This window comes from Podarcis melisellensis, assembly GCF_964234715.1.
Source record: "Podarcis melisellensis genome assembly, chromosome: 10".
In the NCBI taxonomy this organism is placed as follows: domain Eukaryota; kingdom Metazoa; phylum Chordata; class Lepidosauria; order Squamata; family Lacertidae; genus Podarcis; species Podarcis melisellensis.
The window spans coordinates 21,862,180-21,875,736 of record NC_138542.1 but is presented as its reverse complement, the minus strand read 5'-3'; the positions used below and the strand labels follow the sequence as shown (position 1 = coordinate 21,875,736).

The following is a 13,557-nucleotide window of genomic DNA, read 5'->3' as shown; positions in this document are numbered from 1 at the left end:
GAGGAGCGGGGAAGCGAACCTGGTTCCCCAGATTACGAATCTACCGCTCCTAACCACTACACCACACAGATACAATGTTTCTTGCAATCAGATCCTTCACATAAATATACTACAGTATAATGCAGAGATCACTTTGGATTTTAAACAATACAGGGGGTCTGCAGATACAAAGTGAACCCGGATCACCAGATTACGAGCCTACCGCTTAACCACTACACCACACTGGCTCTCACACCACACTGGCAGAGCAAAAATCAACAGTTGGAAAGCAGTAGTGAAACCACTCTGAACTTTATTAACATAATTCCATCTAAGCACATTTCCAGCATTAGCAAATACACGTGTCAGCAGGTGTTTCCCTCAAATGCCTGCCCGATACTTGATAATGTCTGTTTTCCCCGCCATGCTCCAGCCAAGCAATATGTCTAAGCAGTTTGCGAAAGGACAAAAGGTCAGGGGGGAAACCCTGTTTTCTAGCCAAGAAGGAAAAAGGTCAGGGAAAGCAAGCGTAACGCTCCTTGACATGCTGTGGCACGTCTTGTGCGAGGTTTGCCTTCGCAAAGTGGAGTGTTATCTCTACAGAAGTATTGTGGTCCTGAGCCATTTAAGGCTTTATGGGTCAAAACACTTTGAATTGGGTCCGTAAACTAATGGGCACCCAGTGCAGTTGGGTAAGAATTGGTGTTACATGCTCAAAGCATCTTGCCCCATTGAGCAAGCTGGCCACTGAATTTTGCATCTCTATCTTTTTTCTTGCCCAGGTTGGCCCTGTCTTCTGCCTGCCCCTCAGAACCAGCACGGGGTTGAGCCTTGGTGGTGGCAGCCTCTCCTCCTCCTCGCCTGCTCTCCAACAGCCAAGGGAGGAGGCCAACAGCAGCTACCGCAAGGCCACAGGATGCTTCCTCACTGCCTCCACCACCACTTGGGACAAGTACCGGCTCATTCTCCTTCTCAACCTTGGCAGCACTGGCAGGGGAATAGGAACATTCCAGTCAAATCAAAAGCTGGGATGGCTTTTGTAATTCCGGGACTGTCTCTGGAAAATCAGGACGCTTGAAAGGTATGTCACTAGGGTTCTGTTAACCTTCTTTTTGGTGGGGGAGCTTTTGTGCATTGGACCGCAAAAATAGGTAAAAGAAGAGGAGGGGTTTGTAAGGCACATGAAAGATTGCTTAACTTGGCTGTTGAAGAGGAATTGTGTTAGACTTGGTCAATGACAGGTTAAGCAGGTCTAGTGTAAGCTAACCTTTCACCCAAAATGACAATATTTGGGATTTGCTCCTGCAATTTGTCTATACATCATGCCTAGTGAAAATTTCAGTTTGCCTCACAATGCAGCGAAAAATAGTGCAGATTAATTGGTAAACATATCAGACAAGAAACACGGTCACAAAACTGTTCTGTTGCTAACAGGGGAGCTTGCTGTTATGGATTTGGCAGGAGAAATAGAAGTGGCAGAAGTTTTATTTATTTATTTAAAATTTCGAGAAGGGATGCATCAGTAATTGGAACTGGCAGCCTGTTACTACAGAGGTTTGCCAATTGCATTTGATGCGAGGAATGGTGGCAGCTGAAGTGTGGTCCATTCAGTAGACTGGGATCACTGTTAGAACTAAAAAGGAAGCTTATGTGTGAACCACATGATGTGCTAAAGCTAAACTCAATGCGTATGCTATAAGCATATATGAACCATGAAAATGAGAACTCATCTTGGGCCCAAAGGTGCAAAACAGGTGAAAACATTGCATTGAAACAATAATATAATTTAAATCTCACATCTTTAATGAGCCTCTAAAGGCAAGGACTCTAAAGGCAAGGACAAAAGGGGACTGAAACATAAAATGCTTGCCTACACTTGCCTTATGTGGTTGCCATGGAATAACACCATCATCTGGCCAAATCAATCACAGTGGGACACAAGAAATGACTTGCCTTATAGCCTAAAAGCATCACCTTTTTACTGTGCCATGATGGTTATGGGAAGCCAATACAGATGCTGGGACATGTAACACAACGCTTGCAATATCCCCCCATCCTACCAATCCAGAATTACCATTTTAGGCTGTGTTGTCACTGAAGAAAATCTGCGGACCTGTTTTCACACATGATATATTTTGCTTGTCATTGGTAAAGGTTTTGTGCCACATACTATAGTAATAGCTGTGAGCCGAGAGGTCCCTGGGTAGTTGTATAAGTATCAGCCAACCTTACAAAACTGCTTCAGGGACTACTGGGAGTAACCACATAAATGCTAAGTATCATCACAGCAAGCAAGCTATATGGCTTGCTTACTAAACCGTTAAGAGGCTACTTTATTCTGCATCGGACCATTGCTCCATCTTTCTCAGAACTGTCTACATCAAGGGTAGCTGAACTGTGCTCCTCCAGAGATGTTAGCTAGCTGGGACTTATGGGGAAGGAAGCCCAACAACATCTGAAGGGCTACAGGAAAGCTGGTAGAAGCTTTCCAAGGTTTCAGGCAGGAGTTTTTCCCTGTCCTACCTGGAGAATGAACCTGAGATATGTTGCACAGCTCTTACGCTAAGCTAGCATCCTTCCCATCTGGATTTGTCTTGCCAAACTTATTGCTCATCCTGAACCTGCTTCTTACATGGTTCACCTTGATCCCTTTCCACTTTCTTTACAACAGACATTAATGTAGTTGATCAGATGATAACAGTATTATTTTATTGTATGCCATAAACTGTCAGATTGTGTGCCCATACAAAGGAATTGCTTCAGTGCAGTGCAACCCTTCTTAGATGACCTTAGAGTCCTACAAATTTATTGTTCAATTTGACTGCATAATTTTTAAAGCAAGCAACAGAAACTATATTGGTCTGACTCTATTAGCCACGTTAGTGATCTCACAGTGAAATGTCACTGATCAGGCCAGTAGTCAGGTACTCAGTTACATTGCTAACACTTCATTATCCCATTTTCACGCTCCTGGTTTTGACGTCAATTCATGCATTACATTTGGAGCCAATTCGAGAGTTCTTTAAAGAAATGTGTTGCAAAGTATTTGTGACTCTTCTGAGTGTTTCGAAAGGCTACTGCTTTGTGCCTGTGTCTTGATGGGCAGTTTAAGTACATGCAGGTCCCATTTACTGAACACGATCAGGGCTTTCTTAAGCATATCCGGTGCTCCCAGAGTTGTCAACCTTTTTTTTTAGGGCTGGAGGAGGCGGGCAGCGGCTAGAGGGTGGCTCCTCCGGTGAGGAAGAGGTGGAGGCTGGATGCGGCACCTCCCGGCTCAGCTGGCCGCTTTGTGCCACGGTGGCCACGGCAGGCAGCACACTGAGTGAGTAAGCCTGCGCCGAGTGAGCAATGGCGCGTGCACTGCTCCTGCTGAGCATCAGCTCGTCCCCCCTCCCATTTTAGCCTTCTGGCACCCAGCAGAATCCAGCGGGAGCAGCACGCACGCCCTCGCTCACTCAGTGCGCTCGTTCAGTGTTCCCCGGACTCTTGCCTGGCGCCCTCCAGAACTTGGCGCCCCACGCCACTAGCCTCTATGGGGAAGATGGGCCTGAACACAATTCATTCCCTGGAAATTGTTTGTTAAGCAAGCATACACCTAGCAAGTCCATGATTTCCTTTGGAAATACTTCTAATGTGTGATCTGGCTGGTGATATATATATATATATATATATATATATATATATATATATATATCAGAGAGAGAGAGAGAGAACACCTCCAGTGGAGGTAAATATGCAGCAAGGTAAAGCATGGGAGTATAGGCTGTTAGAGCTTGAAAATACATCCCTCCAAGTGAGTTCCAAAATATCCATTTAATGGGTTTCTTTCCAAACTTTCCCTCTTCCCCCAGCATAGGAAAAGGCCATGTTTGGCAAGTTAAACGATGGTTTACTTATAAACCCTCCTACGGCCAGTTTCTCGCCTTTCAGAAAATTGCACAGGCAGTCAAACTTGGCTTAGTTACAAAGTGGTGGAAGTTCCTAAATTATTGCTATAGGAAGTCAAGAATGGCTGATGATAGCCATGCAGTTGAGCAGGAGCAACCAGATCAAACCTCTTCATTCTCTGAACTTTTCAGATAGCTTAACAGGAGGAACAGTGGTTTTATTACCTATTTCCTCCTATGGTAAAGGAAGTTGACCTAGCTAAGCCTGGCAGGACACCTTGCTCTATAGTATTAACCCCTTCGTGCATTAATTAGACTTAAGCATGTTATATGAGGCTGATTATCCCATATCCATGGTTTCTTCCTGAAATGGTGGCAGCTAATCAGCAAAATAGAGATGGAGTGCGGGGGGTGGGGAATTGATTTGTTTGATTTCTCCTGTTCTGATTTGCCTGCTCTCCGATATATCTGAACTTGCTCCCTTGCTCTGTGGTTTCTGCCTGAAAATGGCTGCCACCAACCAGCAAAACACAAACAAACAAGGAAGTAAGGAAGCCAGCTTCTTGGATATCTGAATCTGTGGAGCAATAGCGAGGTTTTGGGCATAATTCTTTACATGTGCATAAGTGACTTTTCAGACAGTAAGCATGTAGATAACAGGGCCTATACATTGAGGGCAGACTACCACCAAAAAGCACTTTTCTTTGATGGTACTCAATATGGAAATAGCATCATGTACATTGCTTCCTAGAACATTTCTACCTTCTACCTGGGAACTGAAGCTCACAGGGAAGTCTAGAAGGTGGATAGGTCAGGACTGGATGAACTTGGACAAGTCTAAGTCCTGCTGTGGTTTGGTATTGGTTCAGCCATTTTATGCATATGAAATTCATGTTATCTTCCTACCCATGCTGTTAAGGCCCGTAAATCTAAGCCAGAGCTTTGCTAGCTGCTTTGAAGAGACACCAGAGACAAAATTAGCCATATCTACCAATTCAGGATATATGGTCAATGCCTTGGTGGACCATTCAAAGAGCAGGAATGAACAAGGAAATTCCCAGTTGCGGGGCTACTTTAGTCCAGATACTCAGGCCAAGAAGACTTTGGCCCCGGCAGCTAACATTACAGGTTTGTTGGTTTGTGTGTGTCTTAAGTTTATCAGTGTTTAATAACTTGATTGGCAAACTTGTAGTACATCTAACTATTGCTTATATTCAAAGCTGTCCTTGATTAGCAACTTTAAAAGTCTCAACATAGGACAATGTGATTACATTTTCTGGCTCACTCTTGAGCATTATGGGAGTTTGACTGGAACAACCTTATTGTCCATCTTTAAACAGTTTTCACTGTTAAGAATACTTCTGAAAGGGTATTTGATTATATCTCTTGTGTCCTTAGAATGCCTTGAGAAACTACTGAGAATAGGGAGGTTAACAATTCCAATTTTTGTTTTAATGAGATAGTGCCGTCTTGAGAAACTGTTTGAGATAAGGAGTGAAATAACTACAAAATAAATGAGAAAAAGCACAGCTATAATAGAGGAAAATCGGGTGAGACAAGCTACGTTTCAAATGAAGGGCTTGCGGAATATGCTGTGGAAAACACACTGAGAAACGTTCAAAGAGAAAGATCTCATCTTTTGTCTCCCATCCACAAAACAGTGACAAGCATAAAAGAGCATTTGGTTACGGGATTAGATCCTGCTTACATAAAGGACACACTGCAGTGCAGCAGAACTGGGTAATTTTGGAAAAAAAGATAAACCAAAAAACAACCCTACTGCACTCAAAGTTGATAGTGTGTGTAAGGACTTAAGCCTATGCTGGGAAGGGAGTCAAGTGAGTACCAGTAGTTCACATCCCTCCCATGTGGTGTGATGTCATATCCTGTCATATCCTGCAATAACCCTGCTCCAGTTCACCAACTGCTCTTGGGGGTAGGTGCTAAAATATTGAACACGATGGCATAAAATTACATTATTCAATTACATCATTGCTAGAAAGGTTTATGGAGAGACAACATGGGTTGCTGACAGCAGCCACTAAATGAAATGTTTTGTCTCTATTTGCATGTTCAGACCCAGAAACCTTCCCCCTAAATAAATTTACACGACTCAAATTTTGTTTTAGTTTTTGGCAGAATTTAGGCCACAACTTTATCGATTACAGAAAGTGACTTGTTGCATATGCTCTGGTTCGACTAGCTCCCTGCCATGCAGGTAGTGCTGACCCAGGGCACCAGCTTAGGTCAGCCAAGGGTGAACACCTGGATAAGCAGAAAACTGGGAATGGGCTAACTCCAACATCCAAATGTCCCCCTGGACTCAGGCACAGGCACAACCCCCTTTCAGGGGTTGACCAAACCATCGAGTCCCTGGATTCCTTTAACAGAATATCCTTCACATAGGGATGGCGAGAGCCTTCTCCCATCCCCATCACCTGAACCAGAGCCTATCCGCAACCTTACAAGTTGTGACTATTTCCTACACGGCAGGCGAAACCCAAATGGCAACAGCCAATCAGCCAAGTGGGAGAAATTCCTGCCGTCCCCCTGTTCCAACAAAAGACAACACATGACGGCATATTGCAAAATGCCCTAAAAGTAGGGTGAGGTGGGCGGGTGTTCCGAATGCACGCGCCGAAAGATGAAGCTCTGGGTCACGTCCACGGGTATATACAGGTCTCTCAAACCATTTAAACTGCATCCCATTGGCCAGATTGCACCCAGCTACGAAGGACCTACCAATCGGCTGTTGTGGCTGACCAATCATACCCACCCACAACACAGGGAGTCGGTTGTCCAGATCCCACAAGGATCCTAGTATGTTTAGGTCCTGTAGAAATCATACAGACTAACAACTGTCTGAAATCTCTGAGTGCCATTGCTTATGGCAGCACCCACATATGTAACAGATATAGCAGCATGTTCAGAGCACAATGAACATTTATATGGCAGAGGGGAATGGTCAGGAGGAGCTGGGATCCTGAACAAAACCACTGTATGCTGCAACATTTTGTTGCATTTCCCACATTTTTTTCCCCAGTTCATGCCCTTTTTTCTTATCTGATGAAGATTGAACACAGCTAATACCATCAGACCAGTGCTATTTTTCTAGAAAAAGAGGTGCTGGAGTTCACCATGAACTTCTCCCTTGTTTTCTTATCCAGTTATGAGAGGTGCCAGAACTGAGCTCTGGCTGGGGGGGAAAAAGCCCTGCTCAGAACACTAAAATTATGAGTGACTATCATCATTATCAAACCGTTAAATATAACATCAGTTAATCAAGCTCAAAGAAATTTCGTGAAGATCAAATATAACCAACTGTCAGCTTGGATTAAAAAAACCTGTCTTCTGAAAGAATACATGGCGAGTCCCTGGACAGACTTTCCAGAGGAGCAAATTTCACAACAAGCTTGCCACAGCAGATGATGGCGGTGGTGATCGACAGATAATCTATCTTCAGTCAAGAACAGTGACCCTAGGCCAGCACAATTTGTGACACATTTTGGACTCGGACTTCACAACCTCAGCAGCAACTGCATCAATTTTCATAGTTCAGCTATGGATTGTCATAGCAATACAATACAAATGTTGACTTTTCTCCTTGAAGCAGGAGAGCTGCATGAAAAATCCAGGACTACTTCATTGTATTAGGCTAAATAAACAAATAATCTATTCAGTGACCTAATGTTATAGGTTAAAGTGTGTTCCCTTTCCTTTGGTTATGATTTACATCACGTATGGAACCAAAGGAACGTGTATAAATTTTCCTGCCTGAATTAAAGTGAGGAAAAACACTCCAGGAAAATAAACTCATCTCATTGTAGCACAATATTTGTGAACATTATTTCCACCTTCTTTTTGTTCATTCCAGTTTATCTCTGCTGTGGCTGATATTTAGGATTCTCTTCCCCACCACACCCCTTTTCATTGTTTTCTGTTGCCATGCATCTGCCTGGATTGTATAGAGGCAACATGGTTTTTTTAGAACTTGTCATATGTCTTTTTGAAAAATGATTTCATGATTATTAAGGATGTCTTTTTAGCTCCAACACACAGGCAACAACAAATCATCTGAAATACTTTATGACAGTGTTCCTGGCAGCAATGCAAATTGATACTCAATCCCGGCTATTTTATCTTTACAGTTACTAAATTCAATATAAGGAGGATAAATTAACATTTTACAATAACAGAGGCAGTAAAGGAAAAAATACAGTTTGGTACTCCCAGCTTCCCAGTTCTACAGCAGAGACTCTATTTGGTTATTAAACATTTACTCTCAAAAGCAGTTAGGTTTTTCTGATTCACCCAGAGTGCATCTTGGCATAAATTTGTATCTGCAGACCTCCTGTATTGTTTAAAATCCAAAGTGATCTCTGCATTATACTGTACTATATTTATGTGAAGGATCTGATTGCAAGAAACATTGTATCTGTGTGGTGTAGTGCTTAGGAGCGGTAGATTCGTAATCTGGGGAACCGGGTTCGCATCTCCTCTCCTCCACATGCAGCTGCTGGGTGACTTTGGCTAGTCACACTTCTCTGAAGTCTCTCAGCCCCACTCAACTCACAGAGTGTTTGTTGTGGGAGAGGAAGGGAAAGGAGAATGTTAGCCACTTTGAGACTCCTTCGGGTAGTGATAAAGTGGGATATCAAATCCAAACTCCTCTTCCTCTTCTGCATTGAGATCAGGTTATTTGATTTAGTAGTAGTAATAATAATAATAATAATAATAATAATAATAATAATAATAATAATAATATTTATACCCTGCCCATCTGGCTGGGTTTCCCCTGCCACTCTGGGCAGCAACCAACAGAATATTATTAATAACAAAAAGCAATAAAATATCAAACAGTAAAAAACTTCCATAAACAGGGTTGCCTTCAGATGTCTTCTAAAAGACAGATAGTTGTTTATTTCCTTGACATCTGATTGGAGGGTGTTCCACAGGGCAGATACCAGTACTGAAAAGGCCCTCTGCCTGGTTCCCTGTAACCTCACTTCTCGCAATGAGGGAACCACCAGAAGGCCCTCGGCACTAGACCTCAGTGTCTGGGCTGAACGATGGGGGTGGAGATGCTCCTTCAGGTATAGTGGGCCGAGGCCGTTTAGGGCTTCAAAGGTCAACACCAACACTTTGAATTGTGCTTGGAAACGTACTGGAAGCCATGTAGGTCTTTCAGGACAGTGTTATGTGATCTCGGCAGCCACTCCCAGTCACCAGTCTAGCTGCCGCATTCTGGATTAGTTGTAGTTTCTGGGTCACTTTCAAAGGTAGCCCTACATAGAGTGCATTGCAGTAGTCCAATGGGAGATAACCAGAGCATGCACCACTCTTGAGAGACAGTCTGTGAACAGGTAGTGTCTCCGCCCATATATCAGATGGAGCTGGTAAACAGCTGCCCCAGACACAAGAATTGACCTGCGCCTCCATGGACAGCTGTGAGTCCAAAATGACTCCCAGGCTGCACACCTGGTCCTGCAGGTGCATGGTTACCCTATTCAGGACCAGGGAGTCCTCCACACCTGCCTGTCCCCCCAAAACAGCACTTCTGTCTTGTCAGGATTCAACCTCAGTCTGTTTAGGACCTGGTTACCTGTCATGAATCCCAAGGAAGTGTCATGGTTACATCCTGAGGAGGAGTGGGAGGAGCTCAGGGAGCTGGACAACCCTGAAAAGGATCCTTGTGAGATGGGGGAGGTAGAATCAGGACCCCAGAAAGGAGGCCAGCCGTCAAGGAGGATGAGAGCTGCAACCAGGGGAAGGACCAAACGGGTTGGCAAAGGAGTGGCTTGCCCCTCTGGCATCAGTCACCCCAGTCACAGACCTCCTGCTATAGGGCTCCCTCCGGTACCGTCTCCTGCAAGTGAGCATCCTCACCCTTCAGGGAAGACAGCTCAAAGTAAATTGGATGCTGCGTCAGAGCCAGTGATGCCCTATCATGAGTGTCTGTCCCCCCCCCCGAGAGGTTTCTCTGGCACCTGTGATTCGATGGTGATCTTTTTATTCTCCCTGGCCCTTACATAGGCATATTTCTTGTGTTTTTACAATTTTGCACCAAATTCTTTTCCCTTACTGAATTTATGGTGGTTTAAAACCGATTTTATGCTGTTGTGTTTACAACTGACTTCTACTGTTTTGTGTTTTGTAAACCGCTTTGCAGTTGTTCTACAAACAAGCGGTTTATACATTTTTATGAAATAAAAGTTAAAACCCAAGGACCCCCTGTGCTCTGTCCCTGTAGAAAAGCCACAACCCTTTCATTGGTTGCAGCAATCTCCTTAAATCGTCCCCTCGGACTTCCATTCATTCCAGATCCAGCTTTTAGCAGAAGACACGGTGCTCCACTGGACTCCTGTTCTTAAACATTTAAAAATTCAAAGTGCATTTCCCCAATGCTTTTAGCTGTTTCTATTATATCTGTAAGCCGCCTTAAGTCCCTGCTAGAGAAAAGGCAGTATAACAATGATCACAGTACTGTAATAATAATTACAGGTGGTAAGACATCAGGGCTGCAACTCCTGACTTTGCTACTTTTCATTTAGAGCGGGTGGGAGGGTATTAATAGCACAGCAACAGCTGCATTAAAATTTCGGGTTTTCTCCCTTGTTCTGCCTCTCCCCGCTGAGAGAGTCCAAAAATGGCACCCGAAGTGAAACAAGATTCGAGCTTTGCCGCTCTAGCGTTCCAGTTTCACCATACGACTGGCTTCTCTTCTGCTCTTGTGTTGTTGTTCTTTTAAAAATAACTTACTTAGGTTGTGTTTTGTACTTTTTTAAAAAAGCCACAAATTGCTTAGGGGATCCACATAACTCAGCCAGGGGGTCCGTGGCACCATTCACCATAGCAAGAGACATCAAAATTTTCAAAAGCAGGGGGTCCATGGCTTGGCTTTTGAAAAACAGGGGATCTGCAGTACTAAACTAATTGGGAATCGCTGGCTTACGGGACTTAGTTACATGGGTGGTATATAAATAATATCAATCTTAGCAAGCAGTGAAAAACCTGGACTGTTATGATCAATTTGCAGCATCAGGTATAGCTTGTATGGCCCAGTTCACACATTCAGATGTACCCAGTTGTGCCCTTTCTTTTGCTGTTAATAGAGAGTCAGAGATGTTCTCAAGCTTCTAGTAAGAACAGACATTGCTACTTACTTTTGGAATTTAGCTGTTACTTTTGATGTAAAATACAATAGAGAGGGGCCCAGAGGTGCTAAAAACTACCAGCCATCTTATCAGTAAGACAAACCACAACCAGAGTTATTTTTCCACGCTTCTTTACCATATTTTTCTGTTGCATCTTTTAGTTTCTCAGTCCATGGCCAGGGACTGTCCTATATCACTGATAGTCACTCTAGAAGCCTTTTGTTGTTGTTTAAGGGTGAGGCGAAAGTTATTTAAATAAAGGAAGCTGCCCTCTGAGCTCCTACAGATGACCATACAGAGCTGCTGAACACTATGACTGGCCATGCGTTGTGCATTTTCTAAGTGCAAAATAGCGAGAGTTGGATGATGGTTCTTTTTTATAAAAAAGATTCCATATGTTTTTCTGTAGCTTGAGTCTGAATTTCAGTTGCTCATATTCAGTCTATGCAGGTGCTCCATCTGTTACTTTAGCCAATGTTCCTTGGCTATAAATTAGACAATGATCAACTATGCAGCTGATAGCGAAACTGAAAGGATAGCAATACCCAAGCAAGTGGACAGAAACAAGCTGTAAGATCACATTATTTGGACAGATTAGATCAGTGATGGATGCAAACAAGAAAAATAGCAGTGCCTAGGAAGGGAGTGGGGTTGGGGCAATCAATTTCTGTTGCACAATTGCTCCTGTGGTTTTCCCTGTTTGCTCAAATTTAAAGATGAAACCAATTTGTAAGCTGAAAAATTGGTGCTGATTTTGATTATACATGAGTGTAAGTCCGCTATGTTTGGGATAACTTTTATTTAAGTATGCATTTGAACTCAGATTTTACTCTGTGCACATGCACCTCAGTCCTATAACTACTGTGCTTTGGGTACAATGACTTAAAAAATGCCTGGGCTCCAACAAAACAGCAGCCATTTCATACCCTTCAACATTTCTTCAATGAAAATAGGGATAGTGTGTGTGTGTGTATACACACCATATTTTTCCATCTATAAGACACCCCCATGTATAAGACACCTCCTATATTTGGGGACTCAGATTTAAGAAAATGGGGGAAGATGCTCCAGAGTATAAGATGCCCTCTAATTTTTGACATTTTTAAGAGAAAAAACCTAGTCATACATGAAAAAATACAGTAATTATTGATTATTTATACCCCCCCCCAATCAGACTGGGTTGCCCAGCCCCTGTGGGCAGCTTCCAACATACAGTGGTACCTTGGAAGTCGAATGGAATCAATTCCGGAAGTCCGTTCAGCTTCCAAAACGTTCGGAAACTAAGGAGCGGCTTCTGATTGGCTGCAGGAAACTCCTGCAGCCAATCAGAAGTCATGTAAGCTGCATCAGACATTCCAAAGAATGTTCACAAACCAGAACAGTCACTTCCGGGTTTGCGGCGCTCGGGAGTCAAAAGGTTCGACACTCAAGATGTTCGGAATCCAAGGTACAACTGTTTATAAAAATATAATAAACGTTTTTAAAACTTCCCTGTATGGGGCTGCCTTCAGGGCTGCCTTCTAAAGGTTGTATAGTTATATCATGTACACTTGTGTACCCTTTGTGTCCCTCAAACCTTTAAATGTCAAGAGTAATGAGCTTGTAAACAAGGGATAGCCCCTTTTGGCTTTCAAAATGGTCATTTAATGCTTAGCATTCCAGAGTTCTAATCTTGTGAGAGTACAGCAGATTAGAAGAGGAACTAGGCATCTGCTGAGCTATGGTGTACCTGGTTATTGTGATGAAATTTCGTCTGCAGCTAACGACTGCTGACAGGCGCAGTCCTGTGACTCGGTTCCATCAGCTCAATCTGCCATATAACAAAAATGAGCTCGCAAACTGACAAAGCCACTTCCGACCTCGGGAAGAGGTAGTGTTGCGGGCTTCACGCCCTCAATACACCCGCGGAGGCTGGCTTAAAACGCACCCCCGAGCGGTGACCCTGGGGGAGTCCCTAGTTGATGTCCATCAGCAGGGCTCCCCCTACTAGTGTTAACCCTTCCCGGTCTACAAGCAAACAGGCTGAAGCCAGATAGTCAATAGGATCAATGCCCAAGCCAATACCGCTCTTTACCTGTAACCAATAAAGTTGTGGCCAATTTTAGCCCATTAACCTAAACTTTGGTGTCATGTGTCTTTAGTCGTACTGGTGGGAGGTGGGAACTCACCACGCAACTAAGTTGGCCAGAGGAAAGTAGCATAAGACATGGTCAGCCAACTGGTGTCAAAGAAGGATAGAACTTTCTTTATGTATGCTACAACAGCAGCAAGTATACTCATTACAAAGTACTGGAAGACACAGGATATACCCACTCTGGAAGAATGGCAGACGAAGGTGATGGACAATATGGGACTGGCAGAAATGACCGGCAGAATCCGAGACCAGGGAGAAAAGTCGGCGGAAGAAGACTGGAAGAAATTCAAAGACTATTTACAGAAATATTTTAAAATTAAGGAATGCTAGAACGATGTCGGATAGAAATTAAGCGGTTTCCAGCTGTAATGTTTCAAGAGATGGAAAAAAAGGTTTAGAA

At 43.5% G+C, this 13,557-nt stretch overlaps 1 long non-coding RNA gene across 1 annotated transcript in view; it reads left to right on the top strand.

Annotated features, from left to right (window-relative positions):
- Positions 1 to 773: 773 nt before the first annotated feature.
- Positions 774 to 13,557, top strand: part of LOC309379683 — a 194,985-nt gene continuing 182,201 nt past the window's right edge. The window contains exon 1 of the long non-coding RNA XR_014172595.1: positions 774 to 1,060. This is a non-coding gene — a long non-coding RNA (uncharacterized lncRNA). The remainder of the gene's footprint in view (positions 1,061 to 13,557) is intronic.